General features: G+C 33.2%; 1 protein-coding gene across 2 annotated transcripts in view; it reads left to right on the forward strand.

Annotated features, from left to right (window-relative positions):
- The first annotated feature begins 10,685 nt into the window (after positions 1-10,685).
- LOC119642997 (gamma-aminobutyric acid type B receptor subunit 1) overlaps positions 10,686-23,159 on the forward strand; it is a 314,997-nt gene continuing 302,523 nt past the window's right edge. The window contains exon 1 of one of the 2 annotated variants that reach the window (XM_038042340.1): positions 10,686-10,858. The gene's annotated coding sequence lies outside the window, so the exon portion shown is untranslated. Of the gene's footprint in view, positions 10,859-21,760; positions 22,911-23,159 lie in introns of those variants that run through there. The other variant, XM_038042341.1, reaches the window with a different exon arrangement.

A 23,159-nucleotide genomic window follows, 5' to 3' on the forward strand; every position in this document is an offset into this window, starting at 1 on the left:
TCTGTTGGTATTAACGACTGCTTTAAAATAGGATCTAATTCTATTTTCTTAAATTGGGCAACGCATAAAATTTGAATTATTGAATTTTAAAAGTAGATTTTACCGTTCCCTTTAATATTTCCAGTGCAAGCTATGTAAAAAGAAACGAACAAAATGTTTAAGAGCGTGTTATGCGCGTTCATTGTTTAAAAGTTTTCTTTACATATCTTTTGAAAGTTACTCAGGCGTTTAGGTTTTCATAAAAGTTGATCTGAAACGCTTACTGCCTTCATATTTAATAGATCATAATCGATGTATCAATCAACTGTTTTGTTTGTATGTTCCATACAAAATTTCAAAAGAAAATGATACAAACAGAAAAAGGAAAACGATGTTTATTATTTTGGTTTAGATAACTAGCTGATGCCTAGGTTTGTTGGTTTTTAATAAATTGTTTCTAAAATTAAAGAAAACATATTTTGTTTGAAATGGGTGTCAGTAAAAAAGTATGTCAGTGCTTAAACTTAACTTATTATATGTATGTAGGGGTAATTATAATTTAAAAATTACTAGACTAAGGCAGAGTTATTGTAAATTTCTTTTGCATTGCATAGAAATGTAGCGGGAAAATCGGAAACAGATCTATTGTATTCGCGCACGTCTCCGAACCACCAGCTTTAGGATTGTCATGAATTTCGTCACCTTCTTAAGTTGAGAGCAACACACAGTCTTCAGCGTTATGAAATCGTCGCCAAACATTTGATTCTGGACATGGCTGCGCATTCACACGGGATTTGATAAGACGTTTGCGTCGCGGAATGTTCGGAATATTTCTATTTTCCATAGTTTTCTCAATAGCCCTCTACGACGTGTTACCAAAAGCCCCCTATATGTCAATGGAGACAACTAAGAGACGCGCCGCTTCTGGAAAACTTATATACTTTTGTAGTACTGTCTCCACCATATCTGGTGAAGGTTGTTTTGTATCCAACCCAATCGTCGAACCTCAAATGCTAAGGGTACGATAAACAGACTTCGCTGGACACATCTCATAAATATATATATAGGAACTTGGGTTGATACTGCTTAGGTTCAAACATAACGTTCTCTCGTAGATTATATTTTTAAAATTTGGTTTCCTGTCTCGATTTAAAATGAGGATTTTGCTTATGAAAAAGCACTCCAAAATAGAAAGCAGCTCCTGATTTGTCGTTAGAGCTGTGCCAAACTGAGTGGTAAGCGTTGACGTCAGAGAAAATTAGGCAATCCCGGTCCAGAAGGTATCATGGAATCGATAATAACGAGACGATTCCCGTCAGGGAATGGCAGTAACACCCACATCCTCACCATATCCGCCATTATGAACTTTGAATGTCGGAAGAAGGTTATGTTATTTATGATAAGCAAGGAAGCCTTTGGCCGATAGTGCTGGGCATTGTAAATCAATTTACAATTTTTTTTGCACAGGGCTACAGTGGTGTCCGCATTTACCCAGGAATCTTGAATCAAGACTATGTCTAGGCTTTTAATTGTTTGTTTATTCGCTTCTGGCTACTCACATTCAGACATATTAAGCAACACTCTTAACGCTAAAAGACTTAAATTATATAATTGTATGAGAAGATCATCAAAGTACAGCAAAGTTAAGAGCTTTAGTAGAAAAACGTTTGCTTACGTTTCACGTTTGAAGTATTTGCAAAGTGAATATATTTTAGAAAAGCAAGCAGAAAAGGTAAGATAAACACTATACGATATTATTAGCATTAAAGTATTAGAGGCGAACATAAGTTCCGAAGATATTAAGATGAAAAGTTAAGAATTAGTTTTTATAAGGATGACCTGAATATGTATGTCATATACGATGCCTTGCATAACATTGTTAAAATAGATGATAGATGATATCTATGTCATGTGGTGAAGGCAAATATACAGAACTGAAATATAATGTAACTATATATATAATATATAGCTACTTGTAAGGTTCCTGACTTGGCAGTTTTAATTCTTATTTCTTCAGCTATGAGAGTGTTCAAAGGCAACCTTGGAGACGCTTCCTTTAACCTTCCTGCGCCTCTGATTTCTGCGAAGTGGTGCCTGATCCACAGGCAGTTCGGTCTTCCTTGCTCTGTTTTTTGTTCTAACTAAAGAAGTATACAAGCACTTGCTAAGGTACGAGTCTTTAAACTCTTCGCACCATTTTTTTATAAATCCTAAAATGATCCAGCTTTAGTAACTGACACCTCTATATGACTCTCAAACATGAGTTTCGAATCAAAAACAACTCCTAAGTCTTTGTAATTTCATATATTTTCCAGGATGTAATTTTCAATACGCTCATATAAGGGCAACGTCTTACAACATGTATGGCTTCTTACTTTTTTGAATTCAGCACCATACACCATGAGCACCGGTTCTCAATATCTGAAGTTTAGTACCATCTGTTGAGCTAAACAGAGGGACAGTTTAACGTTGTCTGCAAACACGGGAATGTTAAATGCACTCTGGAAGGCCATTCACGTATGAAATAAATAAAAGCGGGTCAAGATGACTGCCCTGAGGAACACCAGAAAAGACGACAATTACTCTGGATTGACAAGAATTCAACACCACCTGTTGGATGTGACAAGAGGGATAGCTGCAGAACCAGGCAGTCATATTGTTCGAAAAACCAAGGCGATCTAATTCATGGACTATGTTTATGACCGGAAAATGCCTTGTAAATTGGATTACAAAAGTCCGAAAATTAATAGCCGTCGATCTTCTTTTTTAAAAACCTGACAGTGCGATATAATTGAAACCGAAGTAACCCTCTTTGTTACCAGTGGTTCAAATAGTTTGGTCAGTGCACTAAGTTTGTCAACTCTTCTATAATTCTCAATAAGTTTTCAAGAACCACTTTTATAAAAGGTAAAATAAAGTTACTCTTCCAAACCGATGGAGAGCAACATTTTTTTAAACCGAATTTCTTAAATAGCCTACTTTTTTTATTGCGGACCGTAAATGCTTGGTATACCAAACAGGAGACTTTGACGCGTGGCAAGCCTTAAACGGTACCGAGACGGAAATTACGGAAAAAGCTGACTGTAAATAAAAGATATGGAATCATCAATATCTTGGGAACGCAAGTCCAAGTGAATGCCACCCAGCAAGTTTCTAAGCTTAATGTAATTCGTTTTGGCAAATAAACATTAATAACTTGGTTACATGGTCCATTGCCAGGTAGACAATTTACTGCCGGCAGCAAGGAAGGGTGATGCCTATCTTCCGGCGGAACAAAGGGCTCTGCTCGATGTACAGATATATCGGTATCCCTGCAAAAAACTAAGTCAAGCAATTTATTATTCTCATTAAAAATGTTGCTAAGTTGACAAACCGAATCCATGGACACCATCGAAGAAATCTTCATAAATTAATGGATAAGAAAAGTGAATATAGCATCCAAGATCATCATTAAAAACCCATGAAAATTAGGCAAATTTAAGTCATCTAGCAATACTGACTTATCACTTTATTTGAGACGAGAAGTAATATTTTTTATCAGAGCCAAGTGCTCTAAGTAAACTACAATAATGGTGGAGGAATGTAAGAGCATGCAATATATGCAACGCAGGTATGCAGTTCTATTTTTCTCACATCCTCACAGTTAGAGACCATCCTAATAAAAATCACAAGTTCAAAAATCACCCTTATAAGTAAAGTAAAGAAACATAAAGTTTCTCAAACAATGAGTTTCATATGAAGCACTATAAACATTTCTCACCAATATCTTATTGCACCCTACTATAAACATAAGTGCTGGCTGTCGATAATTGGATAACCCGAGGTTTCCTCTAAGATAGTCTGTTAAGAAAAATTAGTCTTTCACCAAACAGCAGCCGTAACACCAAAGTTCCTAAAAAATAAAATTTGTTAAATAAGATAAAGAATGAAAAGATTATGTTTTAATTAATTAACCAAAAAGGATAAACCGGATAAACCCAAAAAACTTAAAAACTTATTTAACTTATATGTAAGTAAATATGTACCTGAATATACACTTTTATGTATAATAGAAGCGAATTGTTATATTGTTGATATTCGTTTTAATCTGACACCATAAAGAACATTGAACCATTATTCACGTAATAGAAAGGAAGGATCGAAATTAATTGGCATAAATTTAGCAGCACAACTGGCTGAAAATAAGCGTTCTTCTATTATATGTTGGAAAATCGGTTTACTATAATTAATTAGTAAAGCAAACAACGTTATTTAGAATACGCCATTCAACACTCAATCAGAATTAATGCTATGCTGGGAGTGTAAACATGTCAACATCAAATGCGGGAAACAACAATACACCGCAGCAGTATTTAGTTCTTTGTCGGCAAACTACGATCATCATCGACATTTGTTTTTTTTTTGTATTTTTTTTGATAAATTTTGGATGAAAAATCTATACATGTACATATATAAATTATTTTCTTTTATACTGTTTTTTTATTGTTCTTGAACTTATAAAACCATCCGTTTAGTCAAAAAAAAAAAAAAAAAAATTAGATTAACCGATCTTCTTTTATTATCATACCATTTGAAATGTCTTTGTTATATTCTAAGTGTTAGGTTTATGAATAAAGTTCCACTGTAAGGAAAATTTAATCTATTCTAAGTTCGTTTAAATTAGAGGGCAAGGTTACCTTAGGTGTCTGACAACCGAGCTCCGACATGATCAACCCAATCCAGCTAAGAAGCTTACCAGAACACAGACAGCGCAGAATTTAATCATTCTTGTAACTTATCTTCCATTCATGCCGCGGAGTTAAACAGCTCAAATCCTGCTGTAATACATAAAGTTTTCGGAATAAAAAACCTCTTTTTTGCTATTTAAGTATTTCCAATCTGATAATAGAATAAGTATAGCTTTGACTTCATTACAAAAAATAATAGAATGCCTTTAGGAAAGACACTATGAAACTTGTAAAGGCCACTCTTAGATGGCCAAATATTGTTTGTTACATCCTAAGTTTTTGGAGCAAGAATGATTTGTAATATATGTGCTTTCTAAGCCTAAGACAGTTTTTTATAAAATTATTTATATACAAACAAAGATCTTGACAACACACATCAGAAATGGAGTAAATAGAAGGTTATTGCAAAAACGTATTAGTGTTAATTTCTCATAAGCATTTCAGTGAGCCGCAACTACAAACAACGTAAAGTATGCTTCGCTTATAAGCATAAACCAAAAGAAAATTGCTTCCATAATTCTTCGCGTAAGCCTTAAGCTAGAGGGTATTCAATCGTTTGCTGGAGCAATGTTTTGAACGTCCACAACGTTAATGATAAAGTGTCTTACCTATCGTACCAAAACGACTAGCATAAATCAATTTTGACGGCGAGATAAAGTTCAACATTCGTGAAAACACGATTAGCTAGAAAGCACGATAAGCCAAAATCAGACCACGATCTGACCCACTTGTTGATTAATCAGAGTTGCAATTGAATTTGGTAACATCTGAGAGTAATTAAATGAACTGTCCCAAAATTTGGTAACATCTAAGACTAATTAAATGAGCGAGTCCAAAATTTGGTAACATTTAAGAGTAATGTAATGCGCGAACCCAAAATTTGGTATCATCCGAGAGCAATTAAGTGAGCGGACCCAAAATTTGGTAACATCTGAGCAAATATTGAAAAAGTTAGCCTGCATTTGTTTACAATTGAGAATAATTGAAAAAGTCAGTCTGTATTTCTTTACAATCGCTTATTGCATTGAAAAATCGAGTCGGAATTTGGTAACATTAATGAAAGAGTTTGCTATCGTAGTTAAGGTGTACTCCTACTATTTGTCTATTCGGGCACTTAATGAGAACATGGAACTGAAAGATCAATCAATTTCGAAGACAACGCATAATTCTCTGTACATATCTAAGTATGTTGGTTAGCGACATCCAAGTACGCAATTTACGATAAAATTTTTTAACATTTATGCCGATATTTATTAGCTGCATGCTGATCTAATTGTAAGCAAATCGCTTTTTAATACGTTATTTCTTACAATTAACATAACATGACGGCGAGTGCTGGACTTTTTTTTTGGAAAAGCGAACGAAAAAGAGTTTTTTATTGATTTATTATTTATTATACAAACATCTGGATAAAAAGTGAAAACGTGACGATTCCTTATGCTGTCAATTACAATGGTTTGATAGGAGATGGTTTCCTTTGGTTGCTGACGGGTCGGACGCGTTTATTCTTTTAAAAATTTCATAACATAGCAGGCGATGTCTATTGTGATAGACAAGAGCGTACATTTTTCCTGTTCTAGACCCACAAATAATATACAAGGTCTTTCATTAAAAACGGCGACGAAACAGATCAAAACTATAAGCACATTCGGATCCATTTTAAGAACCACACTTGGTATTGTTTAGACTAAAATTTGATTCACTGTATATGAATTATCACATTAATAATAAAATGTAATGAAAAAAAAGCGACTGAAAAAATCTAGAAAGTGTTTAGCGATATATTGTATTCTTATAAGCAGAGACAATTAAATGGCAAAATAGTCCAATATTTCATTCAAAATTCAAACTAGGAGATTATTGTGGACTTTTTGTGTTCCTGCTGACAATAACAGTAGTGATGTGTTAACTGACAGCAATTTGACTGCTTACTATGAAATGCCGTTTTGCTGGCGGGGTAATAAACGGTCCAGGCATGGTAAGCGGATATTTTTCAACTTGTAAAGTGAAAAAAAAAGTGAATTATTGAATGAATTAACCCATTAACTTGTACTCACCTTTTCAAAAGCAATCGTATATGATTCTCGCTGGCTGTTGGGAACAGGTTTTGAATGAACTACAGCATTCGTATCAATTTGATTTGAAAACGATGTCTCTTGAATTGAGGAAAGCCGTGACATATTAGCCATAATGCGCGGCGTTTGAGTTGGGTTAGTTTTGAGGATCGGCAAAGGTGATGTATCCTATAAGAAGATTCTTTTCCGTAAATGTACTTAAAAACTATTTCATTTTTGTGCATTTTTTAAATAAACCAAAGCGAATCTAGATGATGATGGCAAGTGACGGTTAGGTGTTGATGTTTGAAATACGCGCATTGCTTGGATGTTGTTAGTAGGATAGACGTGATACGGCGAACCTCCAGGCCCCTGCAAGAGTTAATATACAATTGATGTCATATTGTAATCATTGGTAACATCTAAGAATAATTGAAAAAGCGAGTCTGCATTTGTTGACAATTGAGAATAATTGAAAAAACGATTTTGAATTTGTTTGGATATGATGCAGCGTACATAAGCCACTCCTCTCTTAGCAAATTTTTACCGTTGTATGGGTTGCACTTTATAAGTAACGAGCGAATAACGAAACTGTTATTTTTAAAAACGGAGGTTTTCTCGCTTTATGTTGTATTGTGGATGAGTCCTTTGACCGATTTATACCCATTTTCAATATTAATCTGTGTGCCATCGCTTCGAATGTTTCTGCCAAAATTTCACCACAAACGGACGGCCTTAAATCAATTTAGAATTTGATACTGATCAAAAATATATGTACTTCAAACGCACACATATTCACATGTTGCAAACGGATGGGCAAAATGAATGCAATGTCCGGTTTTCAATCGTTAGTTACAATCCGTTCGTTATCTTTAGCACTTTTCTTTGAAATATATCTATGATCTTCGGCGCGAATGCAGATTTGACAACACTTGTATGTCACTTAACGAAACAACAAAATATTATTAAAATGCAATATTCCAAATTGCACGTCTATACAATTGCTCGTTTCCAACCGGTAACAAAAAATTCTTAAAAAAAAGAAAAATTATATCGCACTTTCTTTTTAAAAATGGAGCAATGAGTTGCTAGTTGCATGATAGCGAACTTCGAATTTTATTACTTTAGCACACAAAGTAATTTCATCCATTTCTATATAAGTTTTTGAGGAAATTAGATAGCGTTACTGTGCCTAGCTCATTTGAATTTTTTTCATGCCAACGAAAAATTTATAGAACTATTAGCCAATAAAGTCTGCTTCTTGTGAAGTATTTACACAAATGCACCAGGTTTTTTTAAAACCGACAGCGATACATCTACCTGCATACATTACAATATCAAAACATCAACATCAGTTGTCGTATACTTATTCCCGACAATATTTAATTGCATCTGTTTCGAAGTTCACTCATTTAATTACTCTGTCAAGTTACCAAATTCGAAGTTCGCTCGTTTAATTACTCTCTCAAGTTACCAAATTCGAAGTTCAACTACATTCAAACGAGTTTAGTCATCACACGTACAGTTTGCAGCGTTTTTTCTCTGACAACAACGTTGAGTAAAACATATGGTATACATTTTAAACAACATTCATATCATTTGCGCAATATATATTCCAGGAAAGTCGTTAGTAGAATGTGCTTTTGAAATCCTGCTTATAGAGTCAAGTTTTCTTCTGTGGAGTAGGACGCATCCCGCATACTCAATTTTCTTTCTACTTTCTAATAATTCTTGTACACAAACAAATGCCATTACATAATTGTACTTGACGTGACTGCGCGGAACACAGCCTCTCAATGCATTCTACAAGTGATTTTTCTTATAAATTTGCGCAGACCACTTCCTCTCAATGATTTCTGACTACTCTTTGCACATAGAAGGCTCTCAGTCAATAATTTAACATATTTTAGGTGAACATTTTGTAATCTTTTAGTCCTGATAAACAAGAATTTGTAAAAACAAACGCTTATAAAAAAGAAATAAAAACACTGTAGTATGCAACGGCTCGCCACACACCACACGTACTCATACAACGACTTTTCAAAATGAGGCGTTGTACGGGAAGTGGTCGAAAAAGCGGTCGGATCCGAAGCATTTCATTCAGATTCGTCCGTGGGCCAAAACACATTAGCAACAATACTTTATCAAAACCACACACAAGCTGAGATTGGTTCACAAGTTAATTTTAATATAATTCAAATCGGTATAATAAAAGGTGGATCTACCTCAAGTTCTTCTGGGTGTTGCATACATATTTATGTTTGAGGATCGTTTCCAAATTTGAAGTAGACAAATTTGAAGCAAAGACCCGAACGGGCTTAAGATGGGTCACTTTTTAGAAAAGACAAAAACGTTGAATACTGATGAAAACTTTTCGTCAATCTATACCAAATAAAAGAGCCATTCAAGATTCGTTTTAATGTGACGTGAATGTGAGTTGTTTATTTGTTTTTACAATTTTCATTCCATTTCGTTTTCTTATCCATTTACTGATGTACATATTTTTTTTTAGCTTTTCATTTCTTTTTTGTGATTTTTGAACTATTAATTTCACTTCATTTCGGAAGCGCTTGTGAGGCGCATCTGATTGAGAAATAATCAGCGCTTTTTTCGGATAAGAAAATGCTGCAGATTACGGCCATTTGCTTCAAAAACTGAAAGGCCATAAGGGAAAAATGAAAGACACCAGGGTCAAGCAATATTTCATAGGTCTGTCAAACTATTTTATATTACGTAGGCTAAAAAGAAGGAATTACCCTCGCATTAGTGAGTCTCGAATTACATTAATTTTTTCACTTTACAATTCCTTTTTTTTATATTTCAATATAGAAATCACTAAAAAGCAACAATGCATGTAAAAAGCGTACGTACACATGTACCTGAACATTAAATTTACGTAAAGTAAGGAAAAGCCATAAATTTAATAAACATTAAAATATAAACCGGCAAACTTGGCCGCTGCCAACTGCAAGAAAAATAAGAATTAAAAGTAATAAAAATCAAGGACAAGAGCACCAATAGGGATTTTGTTACTCTTCGAGCTCACAGTGAAAGAGAGAGTGAGAGAGAGAGAGAGAGGAAAAGAAATGGTTCTGCGCATCTTCAAGCGCAACATAAAATAAAGCTTTCACCCACATTCTTCTCCTGAGTTTTATAAAAAAAAAAAGAAACACAACAAAACGAATGATAACAAGAATATGAGAGCAAAAGAAAAAGGAGACAAAAATATAACCGACTTGGCACTCAACTACGTTGTTGTATATTAATGGTATTGAAAGAAGAAAAGTTAAACAAAGTAATAGGCATAAGAAGAGAAAACTGGAACATTAAACCTTTTGAAAACACCTGCTGGAATATGGAACTTTGGAAAAGTGCGTGTAAAAATTATTAGTACGTTAATAATAATAATAATAATAATAATAATAATGACGATGGCAACGACGATGGTGATAATAATGATAATGACAACGATGAGAGGAGAGTAATGTTTTAAAAGCTTTCTTGTTTTTCACAGAAAGTAAATTTTCATTCGTTTTTTTTCGCAAAAGCGTCATAGTTGCAGTCTATTTCAAGCTCTCCGAAACTAAAGGACTTTTCTTTCATGGTGTCGTCGCTGTTCGCTAATGTCATAGCTAACAGACAGACAGACTCTAAGATTATTGGAGCTGATGACGGCGGTTAAAATAAAAATATCTAGTTAATAACAATTCAGTCATGGAGTTCCAGTTGTCGGGTCAATTTGGAACGTAAAACATGTTAACATAAAATTTACGAATAAAGTTTCCACAAACCGTGAGCGCTTTGAAAAGGGGAAAAAATGGAATACATAAAAAATTAAAAAAAATATTTAAAAAAGAGTTTAAAAGAAGAATTATCATAAATGAATACAAAATTATGAAAGCTTATACATAAATTAAAAATCTAACAAATCAAAGAATGAAGTGAATTTTTTCATAAAAAAAAATTAAAAAAAGGAAAATAAAATTAAAAAAATTGTGTGTTACTTTAACTTATTTTCTATTGACGTTACCGTCGTTACTCTTTTAAACCTTGCCTTTGTCTAATGGATTTGTAACTGAACATCGTTACTATTGTTTGGTTGGTACTTTAAAATTCTAACTATTGTTGCTGTCATTTACCGTCTTTTCAAAGACCTTATTGTTTTTGTTCTTGCAATATATGGGTAGAAAAAACTTGCACAAGTTCTGCTTACTTAGCAGTGCTATGCCCTGTATCTAAAGGTTATAATTGTAATTCTTCATAACATATTTACATGGACACATACGAATCTATTCGTATGCTTATATATGTTATCCTTGCTTTTCAAAAATGTTCACATTTAATATTCTCATTGTCATTGCAAACAATTGTTAAACAGTGGAGGAAAACAAGTCAAGAGAAAAAAACTTTGAATGCCGTGCTTGGTAACAAATAATATTATATAAAATAAGGAAACGTTTATAAAAAAAATAAGTTCTCAAAAATAAAATTATTAATTAACAAATAAAATTTACTTTAAAAGAATTGATATAAAGCAATTTTAATGTCTAACAAATATAAATGTTTAATAAGAAAAAATCTTTTTGTTGTTCAAGACTTTCTAACAAAAAAAATAAATTAGTTAACCGCTTCGTACAAACAATTTCTGCATATGTTCTAAAGGATTGCAAAGTTGCGTAAAGAAAGAAAAAATAAAAATGTTATTACCTTTCAAGTGTGTCGAACGATGCCAAATTCCTTATTCAAACCTTAATTCATCCTTTTTACTTATTGCTTTTAGGTTTAGTTTGGAACATAAAACTTGCTAATGCTAATGAGCTTTACATTTTTTATTTCTTTGGAAATGAAAGATATTTACGTTTGATACAAATAAAGTATAGGTTAAAGGGGAGTAATGTGTACCAAACGATTGTCAAAGTTAGAGTTTGAATGTAAAAGTAATAAATTATCAATATTATAATAACGCAAGCTATGCACGTAAGCAGAAGAACACGTTTTTCTTTCCACCCAAGTTGAAGTTTTTACCGTAGCACTTATATTTTTTTAAGTTGATTTGGTCAGAAGCACAGAGGTACATTAAGGTTGCGAAAAGTTTTAATGCATTCTAAGTAAGATTTTGTGACTTTTTCTAGAATAATTCCATCTAGTTTTTAGTTTAACAAACGCGTCCCATTGCTAGCCTTTTGATGACTGTACCCATTTCCGTTTTTCCTTCTTGATCTTAAACAAATTTTTCTATAATTTATGTAATCATATAATTTATGTAATTTATGTAATCAACCCGTTAGGAAGATTGCTTCGCCGGTATGAAATGTCTCCCACAGCAAACCGTGTCGAAAGAACGTTATTGTTTCGGCAACGATCCAATTATTGACCCATTTTTGTGCTTCTCCAGCATTTCAAAAGCCGCGTTCCAGCCAAGCCAAGGCGTTACCTCTGGTCAGTACGCTATGTGGAGAAAGACTCCTCCTACGAACTGCAATAGGGTATCCACGATAACTCTTATAATGTGCGGCCGAGCGTTGTCATGCAAGAGGATGTCTTGCGTCTTTTAATCGCTATTGTTTGGCTCTTTTCAACAAAACATCATCGTTCAATTTATTCCATTGACGTCGGTAGACACCTGTTACAACAATTTCGTTCGGTTTTAGCAGCTCGTAAATACAATGCATCTAGCTGATCCCATCACATGTGCAGAAAAACTTAACGGCCGTCTTCGGTGTTGACGTGGATGGCTCTCCTGAACTAACCCATGACCTTTTGCTGTGGCGATTTTCGTATACATCCACCTTTCACCACTAGTCGCAATACGATGCAGGAAACTCTTCTTTTTTTTTGCCAGTCAAGCTGTAAAAGCGCGAAGTTCAAACTCTTTGAAATGGTATTTTCAGTCAATTCGTATCATAGTCATTTCTGCTGGTTTTGGATTATTTCCATCCCACGTAAACGTCTAGAAACAGTTGATTCATAAGTTTTAGCTGGGGTTTCTTCCGATAGGTATGCTAATTCATTGCTTTCGAACTTTTTTGATCGTCCAGGCAGCTCTTTGTCATTAACATCAATGTCATCAGTTGAAGTCAAAACCGGCAACTGGAATATGATGGAGCAGCATAACCATAATCTTCTAAAAGTGTTTGATGGGCTTCGACAGCATATTTCTTTAAATCAAGAACAAAAATGATGAATGTCGAAAATGTAATTTTGAGCGATCAGTTATTAGCGTCTATTTACAGCGAATAACTCAATAATATTAAGCGGAAAACTGTAACTGAACAAAAAATGTATCAAAATCGCCGATAGTTAAGCATGTTTACCAGTAGATGTGGGTATTATGAATCTACTACTAGTGTCTTATGCGATAAATTACTTTACATAATAATCGTCCTTATATGTTACTATATGAATGAGTGAGTTTGTTGCTTTTACGACTTTGTTGAAACGGAATGCAGCTTAACCTCTGTTTTGTTATGGTTTAAGGACATTACTTCATTTCCCTCCAATATTTTATATATAGCAGATCACAGGAACAAGGGGTCCATTCCAATAATGCATGGAATTTGTTTCTGTTCGTAATGAAAACCTCTTTTTAAACAGCCCCTTCACTTCCTACTCATGTTTATGCCTTCTATTGGTAGGAAGGACAAGCAAGTTATGTATCATTAATAAAGTTTTAAGACTTTCCCAAAAGAGTTCTAATTAAATTCGAGTAGTTTTTTACAGGACGATTTTAATGTTGATCAGAATAATTAGGAGAATCGCATCTGCTTATAATGTCTAAGTCACAACTGTTACAATGCAGTCTAAACTGATTCATAAGATCTCTTCCGATTTAAAGAAATCTTCACAGTGCAGATTTATCCTTGGGTGTTTAAGTTATGATAATTATAATTATTATTAAATGTATTCCATAAAGTTTTTGTATTCCATATATTTTTTGGTCATTTACTGTTACTGTATTTTAAAGATGTCAATGTATCAAGAAACCCAATACACTTATATGCTCAACGGACTGAATAGATGGGCGTAATTGGATTATATAACAACATGTATTCGCAAGAATATTGAGCCTAACAATAAAGTTAACACAGATTAATTTTAATCGCCCATGCATATGATAAGTAAGAATTGAATGAAGAAAATCAATATGAAAAATTTCAATCTTCTGGAGAGTCAATATTTTTTATCGCATTCAATTTGCACGCAATATACTAAATAAATCCTACCGTCCTTCTAAAATCGAACATTGTATGTGTGGGCAATATTTATTAAATGTAATAAATGAAGTGCGATATTTAGTTTATTTAATGTGGCTTTCAATGATGTTCGATCAATATCAACAGATTTAGTTGAATTGCAAAGACGTGTTTACCGACAATAAGTGATTTAATAAGTAGAAGAAATCTGCTTTAACCTCTTCCGACGTAAAGAGAAGAATCACTTGAAAAGACAGAAGTAAAAATTCCTTTTTGTCAAAAATCACGTTATAAGTGGTATAACATTTCCAACACAATATGCGAAGTCTAAAATTGGTTAAAAGAAAGAAAAACTTGAAGTAGCATTACCGATTATATGTTATTTTAAATGGGAAAAATCCGAAATGATACGGAGTTTTACCTGACCAAAAATGTAGTTTTTCTGAGCATTACTTCCGATCAGTAATAGGTATATACCGTTAACGTTAGAAGCGATTTTTTTTAATGTTTTCTGTACTTAGCGTAGGGCTGGCTCTTTCAATTTTTCTTTGATTTCTTCAAAATTTGGTCGCAGCTTCTAAATAATATTTTCTTATGAGACCTCAGTCACATTTCAAAACATAAAAATTGCTCCTTTTTAGGGCCGATTTTCGTTTTTTCCATGAAGAAAAATTAAAATCCATGTAATTTTGTTAAAATCACTTTTTGCAAAAATGGACTTTGTTCAGCAGATATTCAAGAACAATTGTTTTTAGCTTGCTGCTCTAGGTGCGAAGTTGTAAATTTTAGCGGCATGCTGAGGTAGGTAAGACAAAAAAGCGTGGTTTCGGGAATTTATCTTGTTCTTGAAGAACTGTAAGACATTTTTTTAAGCATTTCGATTTTGCTAGTAAAAGCCTATAGATTGCTAATACTGATATTGAACGTTTACGTAAGTTAATAACCGCGCTTAAATAATGTACACAGTTTGATTATAAAAGCAAAAAGCAAAAAAGCAGAAAAGCAAACGAAGATCCATTCAATTGATAGCAGGTCATATGTATTTCAGATCAAATACGATGTGGGTGCACTTTATGAAAAATTAAAAATCGGGCAATATTTACAATACGATTTTGTTCGAATTGTTGAATTTAGCTTCTATGCGTAGATTTTTTGATGCCAAAATATTGACTTCAAAACAAAAATAGACAAACCAATGCGGTGTGGATCTTTATCTTTATCTTTAAATATACGCATTATGTTTTATTGTTTCCTTTTATTTTTTGTAACTTTCTGTATTTTTGAGGGATCCCAAGAGAGAATAATAGTAACGCACATAGTTAAAGCCCCTGAGAAGGTTACATTGAAAGGAATTGTATTTTATTAGCAAGTTACTTACTTCTAGAACAAAATTTTTTCCACTTGATCCGGTCAAGTGCAAGATGGACCGAGTTACCGAGTGACTTCTGCTTCTTATTAAAATTTGTGCACAACAGATACTTTGCGTAAACTTGGGTCGTTGCTGAAATTGCATGAACCTCAAAAAAGTCTAATAGTCACTAAATGATGGTTGAAATTATTCATACTGTCGCGAAAAGGTGGTTAATATTGAATTAAAAATGTACAACGCTTTTAGGTTTACTTAAGTCATCAAAGCATTCAATACTGAATAATTTTTCAATGAATTATATCATCGGAATGAACTTCAACATAATCGTACTCTTAACTGCAATGGCAGACTGCTTGACCTTCGCTTTGCTAACTTCTGCAAATCGTTGTCCATCTTTTGAGCTTACCTTAGAGTCCGCATCATCCAACGATTTCCATATTCTTTCATTACAGATATGATGGTCTGTTGAACCACTGTAATGTGTCAAATCCATCTTCCTCAAATAAACATAATGATTTTAATAAAGCCAATGTCTGTACCTCTTAAATCTCATATTATGCTCGATTTTTCTGAACGTTGAAACGTTACTATCGTCGTTCTATTAATACATTAAATTCAGCTATTTCTGTATCCGTTCGCTTAACAATGGTATCAAATATTACAAAAATAGAAATACAAACTTTTTAAAAAATTTATAAAAAGCGTTTCTGCTTACGACTATTTCGCCCATTCTGCTGCGACGCATAGATTTTTTACGTTATTACGGTACTAATTACCTCAACAGCCAATGTTATCGCAGATACTTTCAGTTGATAAAATCCTCACTGCTTGTCAACCCTAAATATTTTTAAAGATTTGTCAATTCCAAAGGAAAAATCTCCATATATCCCTCGCAGGTTTCTTTCAATGACTCCGAGTTCTCTTGTGGTATTGAAACCTCTTTGCTAACTACTGCTGACAACATTTTTCAACTGCTGATTCCAATTGAACTGTTAACTGTCCATATTTGATCACTAACTCAGTTCCGTTTCCTAACTTGGTAATTCCAGAAAACGATGTTTTACATGGTTTGAGGACTTTAAAATATATTATAGTGGTGCGTCGGATGGCATTCGATCATGAATACTAAAATCATACTCTGACGAGTTATGTGGTCTTATTGCAAAGTCCTTGAAAACAGCTTTGTGACGGTAGATAATTTCCTTCCGTTTCGTAAATATGGAAATAAACACCATGTTGAGAACTATAGAGGCATCGCCAAGTTGAGTGTCTCACACCAAAATTTTTGCAACGAACTGTTACTTAGCATCTAGCTTTTGCTATTAAATCTTATATTTCTCCATTCTAGCGTGGCTTCCTAACGGGAAGATCAACTGTTACGAATCTCTTAGAGTTTACTTGCCATACTTGCAAAGGTTTTTATAGTGGCTTTCGCACGGTTGTTCTATATATTACTTCTAGTAAAGCGTTTGATTTGGTTACCCATAACTTATTGATCTTCAAACTCCCAATCAGCATACCAGATCATTTAGGATTCTGTTTAACTTTGCATGAGTTTACCGTGACGTGTGGGACCATTCAAGGCAGCCATTTAGGATCCCTCTTATTTAATTTGTACATTAACGATCTTCCCGCTTCATGTTAAACTGTTTTCTTCCTTCTCCTTCACATTGCAATCATATTAGTATCAAATTGACTTAAATAATTTGGTTACATGATGCTCGTTAAATTTTATGAAATTAAATCTAAAAAATGCAAAATGCTTTCTTTCTCAAAGACGAAATCATTGAATACTGATTTACTTACTGAAATATTTCATTGGTTGACATAAGTTGGAAAACGTAGATTCGTTCATGGATTTAGAGATTCTATTCGATCAAAGATTACGTTTTAATTCGTACACTCAGCTCTCTTTAAGTAAGTCCGTGCTAGGTTTTATTAAGAGGTGATAAAAGGAGATTAGAGATTCTTGCATTACAAAAACAGTACATATTTGCTTAGTTAGACTATTTAAGTCTGCCTCTATTGTTTGGCCTCTTTTCTATAGGTGTTATGTAAATTCATTAGAATTCATTCAAAAGCAATTCTTACTATTTGTCTTTTCTCTGTCTCCTTATGAAAATAAGTTGCTTCTTTGATCCTTATCGTCACTTAAGAAACGTAGATTTATTCTTGATGTTTGCTTCCTAACTAAATTAATAAATCGTTCAATAGAATCGCCTAAATTATTTGGTGAGATAAACTTTCGCTTCTTTAGACACTTTAAATACATAAAGCTTACTCAATGCAAATATAATTATGAGCTGATTAATTCGTTCAGAGTTGTTTGCAGAAACCTAATTGATGTCTATCATTTAATCTCAATATCGAACTCTTTGAAGTCTATCAAAGCAACTATGCTTAATACGTACGATTTGTGTCTTTAAGCCAACTTACATCTCAATATGGCCCGAAAATTAACTGGTGTTGTTTATTGTTATCGGTCACAAAGCTTTTGCGTGGTTGCATTGGCTTAGGGGTTCACTTGAAAACTTGGATCTGTATCGGTAGTGGGCGTGCTTCAATGCTACTTGTGCACATGCTTTCTTGGTTTCTTTCTTTCTTATTTATTTATACATGAACTATTTTTTTTCTTTACTTCTCCTTATATACATTGAATTACTTTTTAAAAATAATTAGTATAAGATAGACATTAAATTTCCCTTAGCTTGTTAGCTTAAAATGAATTATCCCTCCTAATGAACTTGATCGAGCCTAAATAACTCTTATTTTTGTAGTAAACTTTTGTCTGAAAGCAAAAAAAAACTTGCACTGTATGGAACAAAGTACGTGAATAAAAATAATTGAATAAAAATCAATGCAGGGCATGAAAAATTGAATAAAAATCAATGCAGGGCGTGAAAAATTTAAAAAGTATCAAGATACAAGTCAGTAGCTACGAAATGTAATGCATTTTTTCTCAACCTTTTTTTTTTGTTTATAATAAAATATAATGGTATATAACCTTTAGCTTCAGCTTATTATATTAATGTAAAGTGTGATATTATAATTATAGAGCACATATTATCCACTTTAAATTAGTTTACACTTTATAATTGTCTAAAAAATTTACACATATGTACACAGCGAGGGAATATTCAATGCAAATACAATAAAGAAACGTGATTTTAACACAATATATTATTGTTAACCTCTTGATCCTTTTTAATGCTACTATGAATTTTACAATTTAATGTTAACATAATTGGTAAACAAATTTAGGTACCTATAACGAATAAGGCAATAATATATTTTTGCTGGAAATTCAATTCATATTGGTCTTCACATTGCGCTACTGTATGAATCTGGTACAAATAAATGGGTGGTATAGCGAATTCGATCGAAAAACAGATGAAATTGTTTACAAATCAACGGGAGGTATAGCGAATTCGATTGAAAAACAGAAGAAATTGTTTACAAATCAATGGGAGGTATAGCGAATTCAATTGAAAAACAGATTAAATTGTTTACAAATCAATGGGAGGTATAGCGAATTCGATTGGAAGATAGAATTGTTTTCAAATCAATAGGAGGTATAGTGAATTCGAATCAAAAAGAGATGAAATTGTTTACAAATCAACGGGAGGTATAGCGTATTCGAATCGAAAACCGATGCAATTGTCTACAAATCAATAAACAGAGTAATAAGATTTATTTTCTGGATGGTAAAAAATTGACATGTTTTTGATGAAGATTTAACTTCCATGTATGCAAAATGTGCTTTTGTATCCAGCGATTTGAACAGTTGAAATGTACATTTGAAATCTGTTCATGGTACTAATGACGGTAGGTGGTTTGTACTGCTTCGAAATTAAAGTCTTTATTATGTTTTTTAATATTTTAGAGTCTTTTATATTACAAAGTAAATTTTAGTCTTCTATCAAATATATACCTTGAAAGATATCTAACACAGTCTTTTACATTCGCAAGAGCTACCATTTGAATGCCCAAGATATGTGCGTTCTTGTAGCAATAGGACGAATGATCCATCTACAAAGTTCTACAAGTTACGTTTCACAAAGTCAACAGCAGCTAGATAGTGCGGGGCGAACACCTATATACAATTTTAATGAATAGTTTCGCGCTCATTACGGCCAATCATTCGAAAGACGCAAAGCGGTGAAGGAGAAGCACGATCGCCTATGAGGAAAAAACCAAAAGCTGATGAGTCAAAATGAGTACCTGCTTTTGGCTATATTTATATTTCGTTTTGTTGTTTAGGTTATTACAAATTTGCGACAGAATCATCTTATGATACACCTAAAAACCAAATGCTAAAGTGTTATCCTCCGGTAACATCGCACACAAGAGCCGCTATATTTTTAGGCCGGAACTTCAGTGCAAGTGTTAATAGTTCTAAAAGTTATGAACTATAGAGACTTGGACTACATTACGTTCGCAAGTAAGGATTGCAAATTAGTTTTACTTATTTACGTTTGTTATTACTTTAGTTTATGTGATTTTAAGCGCAGATTGCAGCCTTTTTAGGATACCGTTTAAAAACGGATATTTTGTTCTTTCATTCTTCATACTTACTCGAACGAATTGTCCGCTGCCGGTTTAATACTTTTCTTGATTGCGTACGTGGAGAGATGGGATCGGAGATCTAACAAAAAATTTTATTATTTTTTTTCGCAAACTCATTAAAATTTAATTAGGTAAACAATAAATTATGTATGATCAAATAGGCATTTATTGTTGTTTTCTTACTTTTCTTTAATGGACAGAGGTTCATTATTTTTATTAATCTGCTTGTAATATCGACATAAGTAGAGTCGGGGCCACCAAACAATAACTTAAATAAATATTGATGATAGAGCATATGATTCGAAATTCATCAAAACGCTACGTGAAATATTTTACCTCTTCTCTTTTAGTTTTGAAAACCTAGAAGGTGGATATAATTTTCATTTGCCGTTTGATTAATTAATACTCTTTGCCAAAATCCTGGTAAACATATTATGCTCAATTCTCCTTCGAAATCAACTTATACCATTAAGTGAATTATACAGAGAGCGAAATAAGACGGGCAGAACAAAACCTGGGTTATGCCGTGAATGCTTCAAAACAGCCCAGACGCCCCCTATGAATTTGTGCACGCCCATTAAAGATATGTGTAGTCTGGCTTTCTCCTGCTTTTTTATCGGGTTTGCACGCTTTACCTCAATTTTGTGATCTCTTTTCGTCAATAGATAGATAACAATCTATAGAGAGAATATCTACAGAAGTAATACGTTGCTTAATGTTTAGTTCTTCAGTTCGTCTAAACGCTTTAAAGAATTTCATGGATATTCATCAGAAAAGAAGCTGCTGATTTTGATGAAGCATAGTCATTACAAGCCTACAAAAAGATGTCGTTTTGATCGGAGAGATATTGTGAAATATAAGAATTTGCTATAGAATTTTGTTCTTCTCCAAAATAAATGTCACCTGTCAAACGGGCCCTTGGAGAGCTCAATAAGGGCAGTATTACAGCGCGATTGTAATGCCGTCTGTTGGGAACGCCATGACGTTTTCACTCATATTAGTTACTTTTAATAAACCCACGCTATAATTGCTATCAATTGAGCATGAAAGTATGTAAATAAACGAATAAACTGAAAGAAAAGCTTTTAAACACTAAAATAACTAAGTAATGTGATAAAAAAATTTAAAGGTGAATTAATATAAAGTAGATACTAATAGGTGAATAAAGTAGAAATAACCGGTCCGACAATATCTCCACAATCTGCACAATCCCTTCACTGCTATGTCATCCACTAAATTAAGTGGAGTGAAATAGAATAGACTGAAGACTTCTAGATGGTAAAAGAAGAAGTACAGAATAATTTCGTTAGATGTTCTGTTGCAGCATGACATTCATAACACTCGAGAGGATCATGATTTCAAGAACTATAAGCAAGAATGGATATGTCATGGCAATCCTTTCAGTGCGGACATCGATTGAAAGCCACCACAACGACGCCACTGAAAAAGTGGATATGTCTGCAAATGCGTTATATCTGTCTGTGCTTGGAACATTCGCAAAGATGTAAAATTGGTAATCAATATAAATATTTCTTATTTACAGGTACAGATAAGATTTTAAAAATGATAAGACAATGAAATATGAACGGTATTATGAAGAAATGCAATAGCATGCAACTTGAAGCAAAGATCGATTTAAAATTTAGCACAATTGGTAGGTGATGGCATGTCTCGAAAAGCCTCATGGATGCCTTTGCAATTATTCTGCAATTTGGCGATTTTGTCCTATTTTTCTTAAGTTAAGAACTCGCAAAAATTCGTTTTTAAACGAATACGAATTTTTTTCTCGTTCTAATAGCGGCTTGGGCCAGTTTTTTCTATATTTTAGTTTTATAAACAAATTAAAAAGTAAATAAGAATACTTCAGAATTATCGAAGTGAGAAAAATATTTTTAAAGAACAAGAGAAAGTAGTAAATTTAAAAGAAAAAAACAAAAAAGATAATAAACAGAAACGAAAGTACACCGAAAGCTATTTAATTTTAGATTTGAGAGATTAAGAAAAATAAAAACCATAACGAATAAGTGACGAAGGAACACAATTAAATTTAATTTAACATAAATAGTCTTTGTTTTCCAAGTTTGTGAAATGTGTATTATAAGTGTAATGAAAAGCAAACAAGTTCAGTAACTTAAATTTCCGTTTAGCTACATATTAGTAACACTAATAACAACAGGCAGTCAACCTGTTACCTACATTTTATACGTCAGGAGCGAACGCGGAACGGAAGTTGTTTATCTTTTGCGTTTAAACGGAAGCAACAAATTATTAAGCCCCATTAGTTATACAAGTGTTTACATAAGTGCTGATATATGTAGGCATGCATATATGCATGCAAGTGTAAATATAAAAGCATGCATAAATAAACGTCGTCGGCGCATGTGTATGGCATGTGGTTAAAAACAATTATAACTTTTACATGAACTGAGTGGAGGAAATTAAGCCTAAAAGTATACTAATTATCTATTTGAGACACGCTAAGGCAAAGAGAAAACAAGAAGACCTATTGTATATACTCTCAAGTAATGGTCCATGATGTATTTTTGTACGCATGAGAGAGAAGAAACGAACTTTGCAACTGCGTTTTAGCGCCGAGATATTGTGCAGTTTTTCGAAAAACAGAAAAATGAACAATTTTAACAAAGAATCAAATTGAAAAATTTTTTTAAAAATTCAAGCAAAAAAACTGTGTTTGCATCTTTATAGATATGCGTGCCACCTTGTTAGTTTTCTCACATGAGTTGATATAACGTTTAACGCATTGCTGTATACCAGCGCACTCTTACTTACATCAACACCTTTTAGAACAACCCAAATTTACAGACAAAAAAACGAAGAATAAAAGCGGAAATAAAAAAAGAACCAAATGCAATGCGACGTCTACGACTACTATTCCTTACCTGCCTGGTTGCCGTTAGCCGTCATTTAATTTTTTCCATCCATTTCTTGCTGTTGCTGTTTGTTCACTTGCAAAAAAAAGGAAAAAATTTCAATATATAACGCTACAACGTTTCATAAAGAAGTAAGTTTATTCCAATATATGTACCTAACTGATGATGAGTGGTTGTAGCGTTATAGTGTAATTGTTATACGCAATCGCAAATATTCTTGTATGAGGCATTTTAATAGTGAAAAATATGCAAAATAAATTATGGAGTTACGTTAATGAATATTTAATTTCATCAAGTATATGGCGGGTGCCATATGGGCTCCGTAATTGTTAACACATTTAACCGTTAGTAAGTTTCACTTACTCAATTATCCTTTCAAT

Source organism: Glossina fuscipes, unplaced genomic scaffold, assembly GCF_014805625.2.
Source record: "Glossina fuscipes isolate IAEA_lab_2018 unplaced genomic scaffold, Yale_Gfus_2 303, whole genome shotgun sequence".
Taxonomy (NCBI): Eukaryota; Metazoa; Arthropoda; class Insecta; order Diptera; family Glossinidae; genus Glossina; species Glossina fuscipes.